The sequence below is a fragment of the Narcine bancroftii genome, chromosome 1 (genome assembly GCF_036971445.1).
Source record: "Narcine bancroftii isolate sNarBan1 chromosome 1, sNarBan1.hap1, whole genome shotgun sequence".
NCBI classification, from domain to species: Eukaryota; Metazoa; Chordata; class Chondrichthyes; order Torpediniformes; family Narcinidae; genus Narcine; species Narcine bancroftii.
In genome coordinates, this window is record NC_091469.1 from 296,233,719 (window position 1) to 296,244,146 (window position 10,428).

A 10,428-nucleotide genomic window follows, 5' to 3' on the forward strand; every position below is an offset into this window, starting at 1 on the left:
AACCCTCCAGGGTCCTGATAGCTGACACTTCTCTGTTGAGAAGGAGGCCAGGCCATAGTCGAAGTAGTACGTTGTTGGAGGCACTTCCTCAATGGCAGGCACTTTACGCTGCTGACCGACCAACATGCGGTCTCCTTCATGTTTAGCAATACCCAGTGAGGTAAGATCAAGAATGACAAAATCACCAGGTGGAGAATCGAGCTCTCCACCTTTAATTATGACATACTGTATTGCCCAGATAAACTCAATGACCTGCCAGATGCACTCTCAGGGGGACTTGCGCCAACATACCACTGGATAGGCTGCAGAAACTTCACGAGGAGCTCTGTCATCCAGGGGTCACTAGTTATTACCCGCACTTTGTCAAAGCTCACAACCTGCCCTACATGGCCGAGGAGATTCGCTCCATGACCCAAGCCTGCCCGGTGTGCGCTGAGTGCAAGCCCCACTTCTTCCGTCCAGTGAACACCCATATCATCAAAGCCACCTGCCCCTTTGAGCATCTCAGCATAGACTTCAAGGGGCCCTTACTTTCGACCAACCGTAACACCTACATCCTTATGGGCATCAACGAGTACTCCCGCTTCCTGTTCACTGTGCCCTGCTCGGACATAACTGCCTTCTCAGTTATAGAGGCCCTGCACAGCATCTTCGCCGTCTTTGGGTACCCCAGTTACATCTACAGTGACAGGGGATCCTCGTTTATGAGCACGGAGCTGCAGCAGTACCTTCTGGAGTGTGGTATTCTTCAAGCAGGACCACCAACTATAACCCACGCGGTAATGGGCAAGTCGAAAGAGAGAATGCCATCGTCTGGAAAGTGGTTACACTTGCCCTCTGGTCCAAAGGTCTCCCCACCTCTCGCTGTCAGGATGTACTCACTAGTGCCCTATACTCCATCCGCTCCCTTCTATGCACCGCAACCAATGCCACCCCCATGAAAGGATGTTCTCTTTCCCGAGGAAATCCAAGTTGGGTATGACCATACCAGCATGGCTCACGGTTCCCGGTCCCGTCCTTTTACGATGCCACGTCTGGTACTCTAAGACCGAGTGACTCTGCTCCATGTGAACCCGCATTATGCCTACGTTGAGTACCTGGACGGACAGGAGGACACAGTCTTGGTAAGGGACCTAGACCAAGCCGGATCAGGTGCAGCAGTGCCTTTAGCCCAACCTCCCCCTATTTCTTCTCCCCTCAGGACATGTGCTTGAACAGAGGGACCAGCACCACCCCACCAGCTCAGGCCAGACTATCGACCACGCCATTGGGGAATTGAGCGAAGCAGTGGCCGCACCCTATGGGCTTGCCGGCGACACGACTCCAGCGACCTCAATCCCGGCACCATAGTGGTCATGCCGGATGGTCAGACCCCCTGACCGGTTCAGCCCCTAACCTCCATCCACCCTGGGGTCGGTTCTCAAAGAAGGGGTGAATGTGGTAGTACAGATTCTATCACCAATGTGTATATGTATAGATTGTAATGTAGGATGACTGTGATTGGCTGAGAGCGTAGCCACATCTACTGCCAGATCTTGAAGGATTGCTCCTAGCCAGATCAAGTCATTCTGGACTGGTCGACCTACTTGTGATATGCTCCAGTCTTTTAGTCAATAAAAGCCTTGGTTTTGATCAACAAGTCTTTGGTTCTTTCGACGCGCATTACAATATGCAACAAAGTACTAAACATAACTACTTCAAAATAAATACCGTTGTTATATCCCAAATATTATGGTGCCCTAAAATGAAGGGTCTATATATATATATATATATATATATATATATATATATATATACATATATATACATACACATACAGACACATATATATATATATATATATATACACATACATATACACACACATATATACACACATACATATATATATACATATATATATATGTATATATATGTATGTATGTATATATATATATATGTGTATATATATATATGTATGTATATGTGTGTGTATATATATATATATATATATATATATATACACAGTGCTGTAATTTCTACATGGTCAAATCAAAATGTATATAAATAACCTTGAACGTGAATTGTTTGATTACAAATTTAAAACTGCAGAGCACAGGGGAAGATGAAGGAAAAAAAATGTCTTTGTCCCAAACATTATGGAGGGCACTGTACTTAAGTTACTATTGGAAAAAAAATACATTTACAGACCCAATAGGAAGAGTGCTTCATCTGTATGTGGTGGAACACGATACTGCAGGCATGTCCAGGTATATCCTCACTGGGCTGGGCAGGCTGGCCCGCCTTCTGTATCTGTAGCCCCTGCATTAATGAATATTTATCTTTTTATATCATCTTTTTTTGTCAGAGCTTATTTGGTACTTTTATATTATTGTTATTAGTTTATCTTGCACAATGTGTTGCTCAAACAAGCAAGAATTTCAATGGATCTGTAAATTCTACTTAAATAAATCACAATAAACTCTCAAATCAAATTATTCTATAAATGGCTGATACTTAGGAATCACACAATCCAATTTCTAGGAACTTTCGATCCCATAAACATGAGTAGAGTAGGAACTGCTCCACTGACAACTTATCACAAGCAATACCTTGAGAGATTCACTAACGTTTGATTAATAACACAAGGTGACGACCACAAATCAAGTAGCAAAGAAGATTAGCCTAACAGGAAATCACTGCCCTGCCAAGCACACAGGCCTTATTACAAATTAGCAGCAGGCCAGCTTGCTATAATTGGTTTTCCTCGCTAATACATTTCTTAATAAAGTGAAAGGTCCAACATGTTTGATGATAGACTGGAAGACCTTGGGTTAATTCTGTGATCGTACACAGGATAAAACAGCAAAACAAATGAGCAAATCTGGTTAGATCATACCTTAGGTTTTCTTTACATTCAGGGCCCTGTCAGCGCTCTCAGGTGGAGATAAAAGATCCCATGCACTAAATAAAACAAAAATAATGGAATTAACACTACAGACCCTATTAATATTTACTTGTTAATTAACATCTCCAAGTAAAACATTAGCACATTATTTCCAGTCCATTCAGTAGTGTATTGGAATAGAACAAAAGCACACTTCTGATTAATTGTCAGAGTACATACATGACATCATATACATCCCCGAGGTTCTTTTTTCCTGCAAGCGAGACAGAATTACCACTTTTTTTAGTGCAAGAAAAAAAATATATTTAAGGTTATGGGCAGGGAGCAGTGGAGTTTCACGTGAATCAGTGGGGACTAGAATGGGCGATATGGCTTGTTTCTGCACTGTATTATATGAATATAACATCATATATAAACAAAGAAAAATAAACAAAGTGCAATACAGAGAAAATTAAATCAGTGAAGTGCAAAAGTAAGAGTCCTTAAATGTGTCCCTGATCGAGATTGTTGTTGAGGAATCTGATGATGGAGGGGCAGCAGCTGTTCCTGAATCTGGTAGTATGTGTTTTGTGGCACCTGTTGCTCTTTCTTGATGGTAGAAGTGAGAACAGAGCATGTGCTGGGTGATATTGATCCCTAACGTTTGCTGCTGCTCTTCAACAGTAGCATTCCACATCAATGTTCTCAATGGCGGGGAGGGTTTTGCCTGTGATGTCCCGGGTTGTGTTCACTACCAGGGCTTTATGCTCAGCAGTATTGGTATCCCCATACCAGACCATGATGCAGCCAGTCAGGACAATTTCCACCACACATCTGTAGAAATTTGCCAGGGTTTCCAATGTCATACCAAACTTCTGCAAATTCCTAATGTGCTTTCTTCACAATGCCATTAGTGTGTTGGGTCCAGGAGAGATCCTCCAAAATAGTGAGCCCCAAGAACTTAAATTTGCTCACCTGCTCCACTTCTGATCTGATCCCCCCTCCCACACACCCAATGATCACCTCTTTCTTTTTCTGAAGTCAACATCAGCTCCTTGGTTTTGGTGGCATTGAGTGTAGGGTTGTTGTTGGTGTAGCATTCAGCTAAATTTCTAATCTCCCTTTTGTGTGCTGATTTATTGCCCCCTTTTTATACAACTCACTACTGGTATTGTCAGTGAATTTGTAGATGGAGTTATGTCATACTGAGCCGCACAGTCATAGATGTTTAGTGAATAGAGCATGGGCAGAACACAGCCCTGTGGTGCTCTGGAACTGATGGAGTGGTACTATTGGTGACAAAATGCAATTTTAAGCTAGGCCTTGCAAACAGCAAGACACATTCAGAAATGCACATCCAGAATTTTTTTATGGAGACACTGTTCAGGAGATTGGGTTGCTGGCCAGCTAAAGTCAAAAGAAGAGGGGGTTGAAGCTGCTGGATATCAGGGATTTATTGAGTCTCTTCCTGTAGTGTGGAGGAAATGGAGATTTTCTAATAACATAATGGGGAGAGGGGGTTGTTATTGGAGGGCAGGAGACAGGGTGTGGGAGGTTGCAAGATTAGTGAGCTGCAAATCAGAGAATGGGAGCAATTTTATGAAGATAAGAAGTGCTGATGTGATGGGCTGATCCAAGGTTGACTTATAATATCACATCTTTGGAAGAACCTTATGACTGAATTAAGACTTGGAAATTATTGTTATCATGCTTTATTCATAGAGAAAACCCCATTTTGATCATGTAACATTGGTAAAAGAAGTTTTGTGCAACTGAATTTTCAGGTAATTATCACATGGCTGTTTCTGCAACTTTGCAGTACACATATTGGTGTCATGTTCAACTCTGATGACACTTCAAAAGTGTTGGGAATGTGAGTCACAAACCATCTACACAAGTGCACTTGGGGGGGCAATAGGTTTCAGGACTTAGAAAATTACAGTAAAGGCCTTTAGGCCCACAATGTGCTGATCTATAGAAACCCATTGAACAATCTAAACATTCCTTACCTCCCACCCATAACCCTCTATGTTTTTTTACATCCATGCACCTGTCTAAGAGTCTTTTAAATATCTCTGTGGTACCAGCCACCACCACCTCTGGTAATGCAATCCAGACAGTGGTGTGATATATAAAGAAAAACTTAACTCCCAACTTCTCCCCTAAACTTTCCTCTCCATCACAATGTATTATTGGTCCAGAAAAAAAAGGTACAGGCTTTTCACCCTTTCTTGTAGATCTCTATGAAGCCACTTCTCATTCTTTGTCCCTCCAAAGAGAAAAAGCCCTTGCTCTGTTGATCATGCCCTCATAAAACATTTTCCAATCCAGGTAACATCCTGCTACATCTCCTCTGCACCCTCTCCACACCAATAGCTTCCACACCTTTTAAAAAAAAATTTAGACATGTAGCACAGCAACAGGCCATCTTAGCCAACAAGTCCATGCCACCCAATTAACTAATACCACCAGAAGGTTCTGAACAGTGAGAGGAAACTGAAGCCCCAAGGGAAAACCCATGCAGACACAGGGAGAACGTACAAATTCCTTACAGATTGAAACCCAGGTCCCAATCACTGGTGCTGTAAAGGTATTTCACTAACTGCTACGCTAACCGTGCCGTCCTTCCTGTAATGTGTTGACCAGAACTAAACACAATATTTCAGTGTGGTCTAACCAGAGTTTTATAGAGCTGAAATATTACCTCACTGCTCTTAAGCCCAATCCCCCAATCAATGAAAGCCAGCAGACCATTAACCTGCATAACAATCTTGAGAAATCTATGGATTTAGACCCCAAATTCCCGCTGTTCTCCAACACTGTTAAGAAACCTGCTATTAACCATTCAAGTTCAACCTACTAAAATGTACCACATCATACTGATCCAAACTGAACTCCATCTGCAACTTCATCAAATTCTATATCCTGTTGTAACCTATGACAACCTATCCAGAGCATTTCCAACCTTTGCACAATTGGTAAACTTACTGACCCATCTTTCCATTTCTTTATTTAAGTCACACATAAAGTCACCAAGAGCAGGAGGCCCAGAACAGATTCATGCAGATCTCCTCTAGTCCAGGCTTGATATGTTTCATCTACCACTATCCTTTCTGCCAGCAAGCAAATTCTAAATCCACATAGCTATGGTTCCATAGAACTGATGCAGTATCACTTTCTGAATGAGTCTACCATGGGGGAGCTTGCCAAATGCCTTACTAAAATCCATGTACACTACATCTACCACCCTAACTTCACCAATTTATTGTGTCACATCCTCAAAAAAAGCTCTAGTAGACTCATAAGGGCACAACCTGCCCCTTCTCAAACCATGCTGACTCTATCTTGAAATAAATGGAAAAAAAATGTTCTTAAATTTTCCCACAGAACACTGGGTGGGGCATAGTGACATAAAAGTTTCAAAATCAGAACCTATTTAATTCAAACAATTTGGACTTTCAATTCACATTAGTTTTACATTATTTTGCACACATAAAAGAGGCAAAATAAATAGCTGGTAATCCCCTGTGAACTCGGTACCTGTGTAAAAAAAGCAGTTTGAAATCAATAGCGCAGGCCATCTGAAAGCAATATATCCATTCAATTAATAACCTGTTCCTAATTCCTGTATCCAATCTTCATTCTCAGTTTCAAGGAAACAAAGTCCAGGAATTTGGGAGACCATCTGGAATCTCAACTTTTCTTCTGCTCAGACTTCAAGGTTAAAAAGCCTCAATTACATTAGTATAGGTCAATTTGCATATTTAAAGCAAAACTGTTGCACAGTTGGGAATGGATTTAACCACAAATTCAGAAGGAAAAACGAGCCCATCAATCTTAATCCATTTCCCATCTCTAACCTTTTAACATGCATTTGTTCAGTAAAAGATCTTAGATTATATCATGTCACTGCACCTTTGAAATATATAGTTAGCGCTCTATCGCATGTCTGGGCTGAAGTGCTTGAGGAAAAGAATGTGAATTAGCCTACTGTTTGTCCATGGGTCTATAGGCCAGAATCTGCCCTTGTCATTGTTATACCACAATATAAATTACACTGACCAATTGTGAATATCATGTGTAGGTTTAGTGGTACAGATCCTTAAACAGGCAAGGGCTGGATGGCATTAGGACCATGTTGTATTGATGTCATACAGTATTATGAAATGACTGATAAAAATGATCCTCACTTTTGCAGGCTGTCAAAGCCTCTAAAATTTTTGAAAGCTTTAATAGTAATTTAAACATTTAAAACCATCAATAATCAATTATGTGAATTAGATATGATTAAAATTACATGTAATTACAAATATTAAATTACTTAATACACTTAAGAAAGTATTTAAATAATTAAAACATTAAAGCAAATAAAATTAATTAAAATATGCAAATTAACCAATACTTATCACTCACCAGCATTAATATGAAAGGGCTCAGTCTCTCTGCAGCAGGGTTAAACTGGAAAGACTTGAGGTCACGATCAACAACTGTGGAGCCCATGTGCTTGCACCTGACCGAATGGACTGCTTTTGATGAGGGGTGTCCAGGTAAATGTCAGATATCACACGTAATTGCTGGAAAATTCCTGCCAGCATTGGTCAACTTCATAGCACTCTCATCATTGAGCCTGTACGTTGTAGTTTCCTTAACTGAAGCCTGGAGTGCTCAAGCCATCTTGACATTTTTATGCTAAACTGAGTCCCAATCTGGACTTTTAATGATTTTAAAACATATTCAAGGAAGTGGAGGAGGTGAAATTTACCCTTTAGGTATTTGTTAAATGCACAGTGTAATATGTGCTCAGTGAAACCTGTTTCTGAAATTTAATGAAACCAAATTATAGAAGCAGAGTTTAATTAATCCATCATGCCTTCAGAGGATACATTTCTACTTCAGTGTCTCTCTGGTATGTGGTCCAACATTTATCTGTAACCCAACATCATTCAGATAGATTGTCTGTTCATGACCTCATTTTGTGGGAAATTGGTATTTACTTTGGATGCATGCTTTAACAAAATATTTTCCAACTATTATCTACACCATTGTTACATCCCAACGACCTGCAGCTGAGCCATAACCCTCCGTACCCCTCCTACCTATGTATTTATCAAAAATGTTCTTTAATGTCACCACTTCAGCTGGCAGCATGTTCCACATTCTCATCACTCTCTGTGTGATGAAGATCTTCCTAATGTTCCCTTTAAGCATTGAAGGATGAGAATCTGGTAGAGGTCGACAAGATTCTGAGAGGCATAGCTAAGGTAGGCAGCTCGCACCTTTTCCCCAGGGCGAGAGTATCAAACACCAGAGGACATCTGTACAAAATGAAGGAGGAAAGTTTAGGGGAGATATCAAGGGAAATTTTTTTTATGCAGAGAGTTGTGGGTGCCTGGAATATATTGTCAGTGGTGGTATGGAGGCTGGGACATTAGGGGTATTTAACAGACACCTGGAGAGGACGAATGAAAAATAGATGGTTATGAGGTAGGGAGGGTTTAGGTTTTTTGATAGAAATATTAGCACAACATTGAGGGTCAATAGGCCTATAGAACCATGGAACATTACAGCACAGAAAACAGACCATTCAACCCTTCTGGTCTGTGCTGACCAATAAAACTAGCTAGTTCCACTGACCTACTCTCATTCCATCAGCCCGCAGACCTTGTCTATCCATGTAGTTATCCAATTTATTTTTAAAACTCAGGATTGAATCTGCATTCACTATATCAGATGGCAGCTCATTCCACACACCTGCCACTCTCTGAGTGAAAAATTTTCTCTTAATGTTCCCCTTATACCTCTTTCCTTTTAGCCTAAAGCTATGACCTCTCGTATTTATCTCCCCCAATCTAAGTGGAAACATCTTACTCACATCTACTCACATCTACCCCTATAAACCTTTATTAAGTCTCTCCTCATTCTTCGTTCCAAGGAATATAGTCCTAACCTGTTTAATCTTTCCCTGTAACCCAACTCCTGAAGACCTGGAAGCATCTTAGTAAATGTCCTCTGCACTTTTTCAATCTTATTGATATCTTTCTTGTTGCTGGGTGACTAGAACTGCACACAATATTCAAGTGTGGCCTCACCAATGACTTGAATAACTTCAACATCCCACCTTCTATATTCAATACTTTGATTTATAAAGGCTAAGATACCAAAAATTTTCTTTACAACCCTGTCCACATGCGACACTACTTTCAGGGAACAATGTATATGAATTCCCAGATCTCTTTGCTCCCCTGCACTCCTCAATGTTCTACCATTTACTGTGTACGTCCTACCCTGATTTGCTCTTCCAAAGTTCAACACCTCACACTTATCTGCATTAAATTCTATCAGCCATTTGCTGGCCCAATTTCACAGCTGGTCCAGGTCCCTCTGCAAGCTTTGAAAATCTTCCTCACTGTCAACTACAACTCCTATCTTTGTGCTATCAGCAAACTTGTTGATCCAATATACCATGTTATCATTTAAGTCATTTATATAGATAACAAACAATACCACTCAACACAGACCTTCAGTCTGAGATGCAACCATCCATTATCACTCTCTGTTTTCTTCCACCAAACCAATTTTGAATCCAGTTTGCAACCTTTCTATGTAAACCTAGTGTCTAACATTCTGAACTAACCTCTCATGTGAAACCTTGTCAAAGGCCTTACTAGAGTCCATATAAACAACATCCACAGCCTTTCTCTCATCAACCTTCTTGGTGACTTCCTCAAAAAACTCTACAAGAATTGTTAAACATGACCTACCATAAATCCATGCTGACTGTCCTTGATCAGCTAATGACAGTCCAAATATCTATATATCCTATCTCTCAGAAATCCTTCAAATAACTTACATACTACAGACATCAGGCTCACTGGCCTATAATTGCCTGGTTTAATCTTGGAGCCCTTAAACAGAGGGACATGAGCTAATCTCCAATCATCCGGCAATCCCCAATACTAAGGACATTCTGAACATATTTGCTGGGGCCCTGCAATTTCAGCACTTGTCTCCCTCAAGGTTCTGGGGAATATCATATCTGGTCCAGGGGATTTGTCCACCTTTTTTTCATTGCAAGCCAGCAAACACCTCCTTCTCCTTAAACTGCATATGTTTGGTGACACTTCTATTTACTTCCCTTCCATCCTTATTCAGTATGTCAGTTTCCTGCATAAACACCGATGCAAAAAAGTTGTTCAAGATCTTCCCCCATTTCATGAGGATCCACTCATTGTTGACCACTCTGATTTTCTAGTGGTCCAAATTTGTCTCTTACTATCCTTTTATTTTTAATACACTTGTAGAAACCCTTTGGATTTTCCTTCACTTTATCTGCCAAAGTACCCTCATGTCTTCTTTTTGCCTTACTAATTTCCTTCTTAAGCATTCTCTTACATTTTCTATCCTCTGCAAGTAGCTCATTTGCTCCTTGTTGCCTATATATAGCCCTCTCCTTAACCAGCTCTCCAATATCCCTTGAAAAATCATAATGTGCTGTAGTGTTTTATGCTCCTAACATTTGTCCTTTCACCCTTAACCCATGTCTTTTCGTTCTTCTCACTGAA